At 43.0% G+C, this 12,687-nt stretch overlaps 1 protein-coding gene across 3 annotated transcripts in view; it reads right to left on the bottom strand.

Annotated features, from left to right (window-relative positions):
* Positions 1 to 12,687, bottom strand: part of ZFHX3 (zinc finger homeobox 3) — a 253,250-nt gene that overhangs the window by 78,037 nt on the left and 162,526 nt on the right. For 2 of the 3 annotated variants that reach the window (XM_073659267.1, XM_073659265.1), the window contains exon 1: positions 12,624 to 12,687. This exon is cut by the window's right edge. The exons of the other annotated variant lie outside the window; for it this stretch is intronic. The gene's annotated coding sequence lies outside the window, so the exon portion shown is untranslated. The remainder of the gene's footprint in view (positions 1 to 12,623) is intronic. 3 annotated transcript variants of the gene reach the window in all.

The raw sequence follows: 12,687 nt of genomic DNA, 5'->3' as shown, positions 1-12,687 counted from the left end.
TCAGCTTGTAGTGTGTTTTTCCACTTTAATTTTGGGGGTGACTCCAAATCCAGGCCTCCATTGGTTAATAAATTTGATTTCCATTGATGATTTTTGTGTGATTTTGTTGTCAGCACATTCAACTTTGTACAGAACAAAGTATTCAATGAGAATATTTCATTCATTCAGATCTAGGATGTGTGATTTGAGTGTTCCCTTTATTTGTTTTGAGCAGTGTAGATAAATCCTCACCACTACAATTGGAACATTTAGGGCACTGATTTCCAACCTCTCAAAAAGGTTTCCACGCATAGAGAACCCCCGATACCACTTTACAGAGGTTATCCAGGGCCGCTCACTTTTGCATCGGAGGTGAACGGTGCCGATGACCCCACACAGCTGCTGAGACATGAGCGTGCAAGGGCGGACATGGATAAAAGAGGGCCCCTGTGCAAAAACATTATAAGGGCCCCTAATTGTGTCTGTGACAAAAGCTACTTGCTGCTTTGGAGGTAGTAGTGTGCCTCATTATCTCTTGGGCCCCTGCACAGGTTGGTTGCACCAATGGTATGTCCACCCCTGCGGATCGTGCATGGGTCTAGGCAGGTGTGTAGGGTCGTAATGTCATCGGCGCTGCCCACCATAGAGGTGGAGGTGAGTGGCACCAGAATAACCATTTGGGATGAGTAAAGGCTTCTATCGTTCTTGTCCACTGATATAATTTGGCTCCACTTTGCAGAGAAATCACCAAGAGTGAGAAGTAGCAGCATTCTGGGGTATCCCAGATCGGGGCTCAAGGAACTCCTGAATTCTTGTTAATCAATCTATACCGGTATATAGTTAAAAACTCCAATATCGGAAACTGATTGCTTGCGTCTCCAGTTAACATTTTAGGACCGACTCGCTGCCCCCTGTACTGACGGAGCGGATCACGTGCCTAGTCCACACCCTGCGCAGAATGGTATACACCTGGGGAGAGCGTGGCGATAGCACATTTGCATACCTATCAGTACATATCACATGTGCTATGTGTGTACGGTGCACTTCCCCTTCTGATCCCCCCCACCACCACCCTTTCTTCCAAATTAAATTACTCCACTAGGAGCCATACAGATCACTTCTGCTCAATCTCCAGAGGTGACATGTAGTAACTACCTGGAAACTGATAAAGGCAAATCCCCCCTGAAACCCACACTGTAGTCTCTGGGGGGAGCACCATTCCACCGGTGTGAGGTCACTAATCCTCCCCCTGGCAGCTTAGAGACCTCCTTGTTAATGTTGTGTAGAGGAAGCGTGGATAAACATTAACCCCACAGGGAATCTGCAATCCCCTTTCACATTCAAACAGATTAATTGATGGAGTTTGATGGCGCAAGGGAGGGGAACCCGGGCTGTTTACAATTATTTAACGCCCTCGTAAACAAATCAAAGCAAATACCCTGATTAGCACCAAGTGCCCCAGGGAAGGGAGGCACAGGAGGAAGACGGCTAGCCGCAGGCCAACAAACACATCTCCAGGGTGCCAATAGATAGGCCTTCAGGTGGAGGAGACAAGTGCAGGTAACTTGGGAATATTCTTCCTCTTAAAAAAAAAGGTTGCGAAGAAGAAGAAGATCCTGTTTGCTTTCTATCGGTAGTCTGATATTATAGGGCCAATGGGGAAGTTGTGGTCTCTGCACAACGCTGGAACAAATAGGAGGCAGGGAAGAAAGTTTTGAGGCTCTCAGGAAGTGAACACATGACTACTCGGTGGTGTGGCCAAAAAACAAACAGGTGCAGCTGTGGAGGATGCTTTCTGTCACTGTGGAGAGGAGGGGGGGGATTTTACTACTCCATCTGCAAAGTATAAATATTTACCATAACAATACTTAGGCCTGAGACTACAACAGAGGCCTTGTACTTTTGCAATGGAGTGGTTTTCCACCTTTAAGGGCATTTTTTTTCCTCTTTTTACTCAAATGCACGTACTTTATTTCGGGTTAAAAAACATTTTTGCAATTGGGTTTCATTAAAAATGTTGCACCGTTTGACTCTTTATTTGCCGGCACACTGAACTTCATTGTGGTCATCAATCAGCTGTGAAGAGCTCAAAAGAAGAGGTACAAACTGTCCGATCGTCAGAAGGAACTCGCTTACGGATTCTCAGTTAACTCATTCTGCAGCCAGCAATAGAATGCAACACAGAGGGTACAGAAAGCCAAACGGTGCAAAAAGTTTGAATGAAACCCGATTGCAAAAATGATTTTTAGTGCAAAAACCATGCATTTATGTAAAAAAATAAAATGGTCTGGAAAGTAGAAAAACCACTAGGTTGCCCTCGTTATTTTTTCATGGAGGCAATATTGCAAAACGTACAACCTGCTGCCAGACGCAGCCAGCTCACTGCACATGTGATGAGGAATTTACACCACTTAATCTACATTTTCCTGGCTGAATTTATCATTACAGAACGCAGGGAAGTAAAACAGCTGCCTTGTGATAACTCCTGGATTAAATTTGCATTCTTGCTTTAGTGGGCTTAACTCATAAGCATCTCCGCACTCACTGGAGAGAATAGTTATTAAACTAACTTCATGTCTGCCCCCCCCGCCGGCCACAAAGCGAGAGGAGACCGTGCACTTGGGGTGTCAGGACAAAGTATGAGGGTGAGACGCCCGCAGGCTGGAGAGGAGCTGATGTCAGAGTGAATTCTGACATCCCCACTCCCCCATGGCCTCTGTGATTGCCCATAATCCTGTTGCTACAAGAAACAGAGTTAAAAGAAGAAGAGTTTTATGTTCATAAAGGGGAAATTAGAGAAGAATGCAGAAGGACAGGTCTGTGAGGCCTAGGAGGCTGTTCTCTAATCGTGTCTATGACTATGCAGGGAGCGGAGCAGAGATCTCACACTACGAGTGATCCCCGGGACCCTAGCAGACGACGACTGCTCATGTAGAAGGCTTTTCTCGCTGGTCGCGTAGATGTTTCCTACTATCACTTTTAGGTTTATATGTGGTAATGTCCTCTGCCAAATCAGGTTCCTATAAATATTGCCCTGAACAGACGCATGCGGAGTGGCTGCAGGACAAAAGGAATTTTATGCGCTCCTATAAAAGCGTAATGGAGAAGGAGGCCCATAACACAGATACATACAACATGGGTCAGTAATATGGCTGCATATATGAGGCCGTGGGCTGGCCACACACGCCTGACGGCCAAGGGCTCCTCCATACACAGTAAAGTTCGACTCCTGTTTTTAAAAGGGGCGAGAGCCTCCTCTGCTGAATAACAAGAGGGTCAAAAAACTGCCCGACACTTCTGTCATTTGCCGGGGGAGATTCGCTTTAGACTGTCGGCTGAATCTAGTCTAATGTGCATGGGTGCTTTAAAAGGGCCAAATATTTCCTACAGCCCTCCCATACACATGCACACTCTGATAGGCCGAGAGTGCATGTCTGCTCAATAGGGAGACAGGAAAAAGCCTCTGCTAGACACTATTGGTGAGCGCTTACCTCCCTTGAGAATTAATCATAGAATGATTATGATCGGACATGTTAAAAATTCATCAGCCCGATTCTTATTTACTGCAACATCTACTGTTTCAATGGGACAGGCCGACATTAGGTAGTCAGACGGTCTCATCGAAATCAGTGGGAATTGCCAGATTAAGGGTAAGAATGGGTCCACATCACATATTCCCCGTATTATAGAGAACCTGTCATGTTGAAAATGATACCTGATCTGCAGGCAGGATGTTATAGAGCAGATCGATAGACATAATTGTGAGAGAAGTTTCAGAAAAATTTGTTCATGGAGTTCCTGGTGTTTGTATGAATAAGAGACAAGTGGGCGGTCCTACTCAGTGATTCACAGTCTTCCCTATGCTGGGACTCCCAGGAGGAGAGCCCGCTGGGACTCCCAGGAGGAGAGCCCGCTGGGACTCCTATGCATACAAACAACGTGAATTTCAAATAAATTAAAAGCTACACAGAATATTTTCCAACAAACCCTGACATCATTCTGCTCGGCTTCGTCTTCTGTGTACAGATCTGACTGCATGTACAACGTGATGGGTTCCCTTTCAAGTTTCCCTACTGATTATTATGGGGATGGGATGAGAACACATGTTGCAGGTTGGATAATGATTGGGTTTGCCGTATTCTTGCCATCATTAGTTACTCTGATCATCTACGGGCATGGCTCCTGCTAACCATACCATCCATAGGTCACCACAAGGACCCTATAGGAACGTCCCTGTTGTGTATCTGACAGTCTTCCCTATGCTGTCAATCATCAATAGGACAGCCCGCTGGGACCCCTAGGAGGAGAGCCCGCTGGGACCCCTAGGAGGAGAGCCCGCTGGGACCCCTAGGAGGAGAGCCCGCTGGGACCCCTAGGAGGAGAGCCCGCTGGGACCCCTAGGAGGAGATGTTGTGTATAAAGTATTCACAGGAATGAATCTCAGCAAACGCCAAAACTACACATGCACACCGGTGCTGCAGGAGACAAAGGGTAGGCATGAATGTGTGCGAGGCTGGGAGGGGCGCAGTGCCAGTAAAGACAAGAAATATTTAGAGGACACCAAGATCACAGGAGGGTTGGGAGGGGCGATGGGGTAGCTGGGCCGGTGCCATCATCAGATAAGGAAGTGCAGGTCTGGACCATGCAGCTGGCAGGCAGGATGAACAGCAGCCCCACTCAAACAAGCAGTCATCTCAATAGCAACTCGCTGATATCTGAATCTAGATTAATGACAGATCGCAGAGATAGAGCGGGGACTGTGGAGACATTCCAGCGCTGGCACATGGGAGTCTGAACGCCACCGAGCTTCAGATGGAAAATGCCATATTCCTAATGAGCACATGGCGGCCTTCGCTCTCTTAAAGTGACAGAACTACACCGCAAGTATGACGTCCAGGACACTACGGCGGTCGGGGCACGCTGAGAGTTGTAAGTTACGCAACGGATAAGCAATAATCGTAAGCCCTGATTATTCACTATAGAAAAAACTGTGCAACATTAAATGTAAAATCATAAGCGACAGTTTCATAAAACCTATGAGATCAGATAGATCTTAGAAAAGGCATAGAAAATGAACCCCAACATATTCTACCACCTAAGGCCTCATTCAGACGTCCAGGAATCACGTACGTGTTAGAACACCCACCCATTATAATCTATGGTGCTGTTCATATGTCCATGTTTTTTCTTGCAATCCAAAACAATTATAGAGATATGTCTGCTTGTGATCAAATCGCCCATACGAGTCTATGGGTCCGTGGAAATGACAGCGCGCGGATGGCCTCAATGTACGGTCCGTGTGCCTTCCATGATTAACGTTGGATAAGAAATGATTTGCAATTTATTCATTTATTTTTTTCATGCGAAAAAAAATAAAAATAAAAAAATCACTAATGAAACACTGATGGTAAAAACAGACACACGGACCAAACACTGATAAAAATCAGATGGTGGAAACCAAAAAGCGGACCAAACACTGATGGTCACAACTGATAGACATGGGCCAAACACTGTTGAAACACTGATGGCAAAAACAGACCATACACGGATGACAATCGGATTGTAAAAACCGACACACTGACCAAACACTGATGGTAAAAACTGACAGACATGGACCAAATAGTAATCAAACACTGATGGCAAAAACAGACCAAACACTGATGACAATTGGATGGTGAAAATCTAAATGTGGACCACACTCTGATGGTAAAAACTGACACACGGACCAAATACTGATGGTAAAAACTGACAGACATGGACCAAACACTGATGAAACACTGATGGCAAAAACAGACCAAACACTGATGACAATCGGATGGTAAAAACTAAAACATTGATGAAATCCAGATAAAAAACACTGATGAAAAGCGGATGGTGAAAAACAACCCATGGACCAAACACTGATGAAAATCAGATGTTTTTTGCTCACTGACGTCTGAATGAGGACTTAGGGCCTATTATGCAGGTTTCCCCTCCTCTACACATTGTCCAGGTACTGTTCCACAATCTGTTTTTTTCCATTTTTTTTTGGCATATTTCTAAATACTTCCAGCAGCAAAAAAAGAGGGAGGAAAAGTCTGCAATCGTGTGCAATAAATTTTTTTTTTTTTAAAAAATGATATATATAAATAATAATATGTTATAGATGATGACATGAGACGTTCTGGATCCATGAAACACCTGCTCAGCATGTAAATCACCGGCAGGAGAAGATCCTGATCTCTGGATTTCAGCTCCCACCGATTACTGCATCTATTTTATGCAAGACACTAAGACAGTGCCACCTAATGCTGGTTCATGTGCAATCGGGGGCCTGTTGGCTACAGCCTCCGTGAAGGTCCACCTTGATTATGCTGAATCAGATCTGCACGTGCCAAAAATGGGAAACGCTGTCCTAATAACCTATATACACGAGACATAGCTAAAGAGCTGTGTAACGACCGGCAAAGAGGCGATGGATTCCAAAGAGGTTGGGGCTACGGAGACTGGTTTCAAAAACATCCCAAAATTCACCAGATGTGGGCAGGAGGCCTTCCTGCCTATCCCCCGGAATGTCGACACATTTCTCACCTCATTCTTAAAGGGGCAGTAACCATAACGTCTACCGTAGCCCCTATACGTAAGCTTCAATGAAGTCTACCCCGTGATCCGTACATTATTTCTCGTATCTCCTCGTATGTGCAAATAAGCTTTTCACGGCAACTTCTACAATGAGGGAGAACGATGGCGTAGTAAAAAAAAACCCGTCCTACTGGTATAATTTGATATGGTCTTCTGCAAAGGAAGATGTACCCTTACGAAATGAGCAGGCCCGGATAAGGCTAGGTTTACTTGCGTGCCGGAATCGGAGTCTTGCAAGGTTTGCGGAAATGATGCACATAATCCGGCTACAAAAAAAAGTGTAACTGATACAAAAGAATTTTTTTTGTTAAGACTAATATGTGGCTGATGTAAGCCCAGGTATGGGGATTTAATTGCAGACAGGTAGGAGCGTATAGAACAAGTAACAGCACCCTTTTTTTTTTATTTTTTTTTTTATACGTAACAATACCCCGAGTAAATTAATATATGTATCTTGATTAATGTCGTTCAGGTTCTGTTGCTGTGGAGACCAACGCTCGGCTTTTTTTAACTGGATAGTCAGCGACCAAGAAGGCGGGAACCAAAGGAGGGGTTGGGGGGTAAAAGAAGAAATATCATTCGGAGATTGGTTGATTGGTTGGGGGGGGGGTAGTAACCAGGATGCAGGGTACACCCAGCGCCAACGCCATCACACTCGACCCCTAAAGTCACCCCCAGGCTCTACAGTAACGTACAAGCAAAACAAAAAAAATATCTACCCCTCTCCTTGCTCAAATGAGTCTACGCAATCATAAAAATAAATAAGTATCGTAAATAAAAAAAATTCTTCGACATGAGTTAAAAAAAGGGAGATAGGACATAAAAGATATAAAATAAAGAACAAATGGCGGTGATTTATATCAGACGGATAGTATTGGGGGGGTGGAGAGGATCAGTCTACTACCTGATTATTTTTTTAGATATTGAAGATGGAGGAAACAGAGCAGTAATAAAATAAAAAAAAAGGTGAGTAGAAGAAAAAAGGAAAAAAAAAAAGCACAGCTGGAGACATAACAGGCCAGATGAGAACAAAAGAAAAACAAATATTCCATGCATCGACAGTCCCTTTAGTATTAGATATGGGATATGATGGGGAAAAATTACAGCTCCCTTGGGGAGTCAAAAAAGAAAAAGAAGAGACACCTTCTCGGAGCCCGTTGGACACTGCCGAGCCGGTGTTTTGGCATCCAACGTATATAATAATTTTTTCAAAGCAAGACACCGCAAGCAAAAATGATGAAGAATGGTGAACGGTTTGGGGTGTTATATAGACCAAAAGAAAATGGTATTGTTTTGTACAAATGCAAAAAAAAAAAATCAGAATAATTAAAAAAATATAGATAATAATCAATACTAATTGACTCCTTTACTTCTTCACATAAAATAAACTCAGATGGATTTCTAAAAGCAGGCGGCACACATAGATCTCCTGATTCCCTGCAGTCACAATGAAAAGCACCTTAGCTCAATTCTCCATTGAACAAAAGGCCAGCGGCAGAGGGGCACGGAGAGGTTACCCTAGGGTTTCTCAGAGAGCCAAAGTGTCAACACACAGGAGCACTTTAAGGCATTTCTGGCTCCTAGAATCAGAAGGAAAAAAAAAAAAAAAAGATGGTCGGACCCCCTGCTCATTTAATCTGCTTACAGAAGCATTGTCATATTGTGCGCTTAGGCCACACAATTCGAAACAGATTTATTGTAGGACCAGAGGAGAAAAAAGAATAAAACAAAATATAAAAAGCAGCTGCTATAATAAATATAAAAAAACGACATGCGTGACAAATTAAAGTGGACATAACAGGTTTTCAAAAATCACAGAACAATTTGCAGACCCAAAATGGTAGTAAAGAGGTGGTGGTAGTGTGTGTGTGGGGGGGGGGTCTCCACTTTCGGTTCTCTCAGCATGAGACTATCAGAGTCGGGATTTGCAAATGAATTGAACATTCATTGCACAATGTTTTTCTCTTTCTCTCTCTCTCTTGCTCCTCTATTTCTTTCCGAAATGAAATGAGGAACTAAGAAAAGTGAAAAAGGAGGAGGAAGAGGTAGGAAGAGGATGGGGGGGGGGGGGGGCACAAGTGGCCTCTGATGGGCCAAGTTAAAAAAAAGATAAAAACTAAAAATCATACACTAAAATCTGGCAGAAGAAATAATAAATCGAGATACATAAGCTATGCAAATGTAAAAAAATAAAAAAATAATATAAAAAAAAATCCTGTATTGGGTAGAGAGGACATGAGCCAAATGCCTCGGCCACTGCAAGTTCCTGCTCAGATACTTAATATTTATTGGTGTTTAAAATCTAAAAGCCCTTGCTTTGTGTTTGACTTAATACTGGGCCAGACAGAGCTTCTAATGAGGCAGCATTACAATCAGCCTGTAATACTGAATTTTTAATGCAGCTTTGGATTCTGTTACATAATTCGGAAACAGAAGGGGAAGACGGGCGAGAGGAGCCAACGTCGGGCCACTGACATAAAAAAAAATTAAATTGCCACCATGCTAAATATAAGGGACAACCACGTCTCAGACGGGTTGGGTCGTACATGTCGGAGTGCGTTAATAAAATATCACACAAGGCCCTACCATTCTAGTCAGAAGAAAAAAAAAGGTCGCTTTCATATTAAAAAAAAAAAAAAAAAAAGGGTAATAAGACTGGTGGGCAGATTGGTTCCAGACCCTTACAACATCCGCAGATATATGGATAAATGACAGTGCAAATTTTTGGAAATCACAGCCATGCCCATGACTGTGGCATTAAATGCCCAAGTGGTTGAGCAACAGGGGACTGACTGGTAGTGGAAAAACGTATCAAGCACATGCATCTGACACCGTGCAATACCCCACAACTGAAAATTCATAACCACGGCAATGATTTAGAGATGACAAACATGATAACATTGTGTAACTGCAAAACCACAGCATCACAGCCAACTTCCTTCCAAAATACAGAAAGACGATAGTAAAAAAAAAAAAAAAAGTAAAGGGTAGGATAAAAATAAAATAATAATATATTACATATTTATTAGCAGACGTCCCTAAAAAGGGATGGGCTCACGTTGAATTATCAGGCAGAAAAAGAGCTTAAATACTTTCCATTTCTTGTACTAACAAATTACGATTTAAAGGTCTTTTTTTTTCTTCTTCTTCTTCCAAGTTGTAACAACAGGAATAACTGGTCTGGTGCGATGGGCAGTATATTCAAAACTGCTTTGTAATATGATCTGCAGACCTAACCTTATTTGCCTGAATTCAATAGGGTTTTTGCTTGGTTTTGTTTTTAGCTAAGCTTTAGAGCAAATACTTCACAGGCAGGTCGCAATCTGTAACACAAGAGACAGGGACACAGTGAAAAATGAAGAAAAAAAAAACTGGAGGGAGGAAGGGGCCAGAAAGATTAAAAAACCAAAACTAAACCAAAGCAGTTGGTATTCTTTTCTCTCTATTTTTTTTTTTTTTTTTTTTGTTAACGGCGCCTCTTAGCATACGAGCTGACCCCGTTTTGTTGGGCAGCTTTTCTCTTATTCTAGGATTCCCTGCACCTTTCTTCACGGTTTCGAACTTGACGTGACCCTAAGGAAGCAATCATCGAGCCTAGGCAACCCCTCCGAAAAGACGAAGAGGGTAAAGAAAAAAAAGAAAAAAAAAAATTATATATAATAAAAAAATCAAAAAAAAAGAAAGATATTCTCTGCTGGCTTTCAGGCCTAGCTACAGACTAACCACAATAAGTGAAGCTTACAGATTAAATGCAATCTAAACAAATACAAAATATGCAAAAAAGTACAAAACAAATAAATCCTACAAGGGTCAAAATAAAACACAAAACTAAAATATTTAAACGATTAAAATTAAAAAATAATAAATAAAAAGTAACCAACACATCTGGATGTTGTGACGATAAAAAGGCAGAGAGGAAAGTATTGCAATGTATAGAATCAAGGAACATACAATGTTGTGGTGATAGATAAAAGGAAGATGGTCCTGAGGGTGGGAGGGAGTAGGGTCTCACTGACCCATCTGAGGGACCAGGGATGTTCAGCATCAGTACCTTTCACCTCCGAGACGAAAAAAATAAAAATATCCAGCTGGTCAATGTCCACATCCTACATCCTTTAACCGAAGCCTAGTAGCAAAGCATATATTGATGGAAGGGACAGGTCAACCTCTGACACCAGCAGCATGGAAAGGGTGACCTCGTCACATCGGAAGCAAAAAAAAAAAATCTGATGACAATTCGTCTATAGCCCAAAGATCCCAATTACCCGTCTTCTGTACCGACGACAAAAAAAAAAAAAAAAATATTTATATACATATGTATATTACGATCGAGAGGCAGCGTGATGAAGAAATGTGCACGTACTTTCCGGGTGGGAGCGTACTTTATCATATAATATCCCCCATATTCCAAACACACAGCAATCCATGTTCACAATCTGACGTCCGTAAAGAGACACAAGCACCATATGAATCCCAGCGACTGCCCAGTCCACACAGCTGAAAAGTACAGGAAATGAAGGAAAAGGATTTCCTACAAACACTTATTGATTATGGAAATCATCGCTACATTGTGTGTTTTCTTTTCCCCCCACCCCAATAGCAGCGATACATTTTTACAATGTACCGAGAAATAGGAAATAAAAAAAAGTTACATCCGGGGAAAATAAAATGGGAAATTAAATTCAATATCATGCAGGCCAGTTCTCCCTGGATGACAAAGAGAATGACGAGCATCAACAACATAGGCTCCTATACTGATCCTGGGGTGATTGTAAGGAGCACAGGACACAAATCCTCTTTTCAGCACACAAGGTGACATCCAACTCACTGATGTCTACGTACCATCCTTAAAGCCATATATTGCTAAAAGGCGACCACAAGGATAATGTGGCGTTACAGTCTAGGATACCCAATGCACAATCAAGAGAGAAAAATAAAATGGCCCAGAAAAAAAAAAAAAAAGTTAATTATAAATCTTGCTACATTGTATCAATTCCATCATATGATCTGGGGAAAGACAATATGCAAGAAATAACAGAGTGTAAGTGATGTACCCTCAGCTCCTGAGAAGTATTAGTGCATATATGATGGGCACAAGGTGATATAGCAATTCACAAAGCAATTATATAGCAATGCAGGAGGGAATCTAACATTGTGATGTGATGTGCACCCACTATCCAGCTGTATGGGTGTAGGTATGTATGCAGATGGCATGCAATCTGATAAACTGGCTATAAGTGCACTATCCAGGTATATGGGTGTAGGTGTATATGCAGATGGTGTATAGTATAATAAACTGGCTATAAGTGCAGATGAGATGTGACCACTCTGATAACACAGATGTGATGGTGTCTATATGTTATGTGCACCCACTACCCAGATATATGGGTGTAGGTATATATGCAGATGGTACACAACATGATAAACTGGCTATAAGTGCAGAAGAGATGTGATAGTGTCTATATGTGATGTGCACTATCCAGATATATGGGTGTAGGTGTATATGCAGATGGTATGTAGTATGATAAAGCAGCTATAAGTGCAGTATAATAAGCTGGTCTCTGTATATGCAGATGGCAGGCAGTGTAATAAGCTGGCTATAGGTGCAGCAGATGAGCTGTGCTGGTCCCTATATGGTCCCTCTATGTGCAGTGCACCCTCTCTCCAGGTCTATGGGGGCAGCTATAGGTAAAGTGGCTGTAAGTGCAGCAGCAGCAGAGATGTGAGCAGTGCTAATCCCGGTGCACAGATGTGCTGTGCAGAGCAGTAATAATAGAAGAGGCGCTGGATCTATGTGTATATGTATGAGCAGAGCAGGGCTGGCAGCACAATGACAGAGGAGCACAGTGTACAGGGTGACAGGCTGCATCCAGCACATGGACATGGAGCAGAAGTGTGCACAGGGCAGGAGGCTGCTCTCCCCGGACCCCGGAGCGCAGGTCAGTGCGGGCTGGGGCTGGAGGTGCCCGGGGGTCCCCTGGCAGCGGCAGGAGGAGGGGGCAGGGGCAGAAGTTGTCACTTACGGGCTGTGGTCCCGGGTGCGCACCGGCGGCGCTGCACGGTCCGGCTCGGCTCTTCTTCTTCTTT

Source organism: Phyllobates terribilis, unplaced genomic scaffold (assembly GCF_046119375.1).
Source record: "Phyllobates terribilis strain yellow unplaced genomic scaffold, ASM4611937v1 Scaffold_13__5_contigs__length_258822181, whole genome shotgun sequence".
Lineage (NCBI taxonomy): Eukaryota > Metazoa > Chordata > Amphibia > Anura > Dendrobatidae > Phyllobates > Phyllobates terribilis.
The sequence above is the reverse complement of the archived record's forward strand: the minus strand, read 5'-3'. Positions and strand labels throughout refer to the sequence as shown.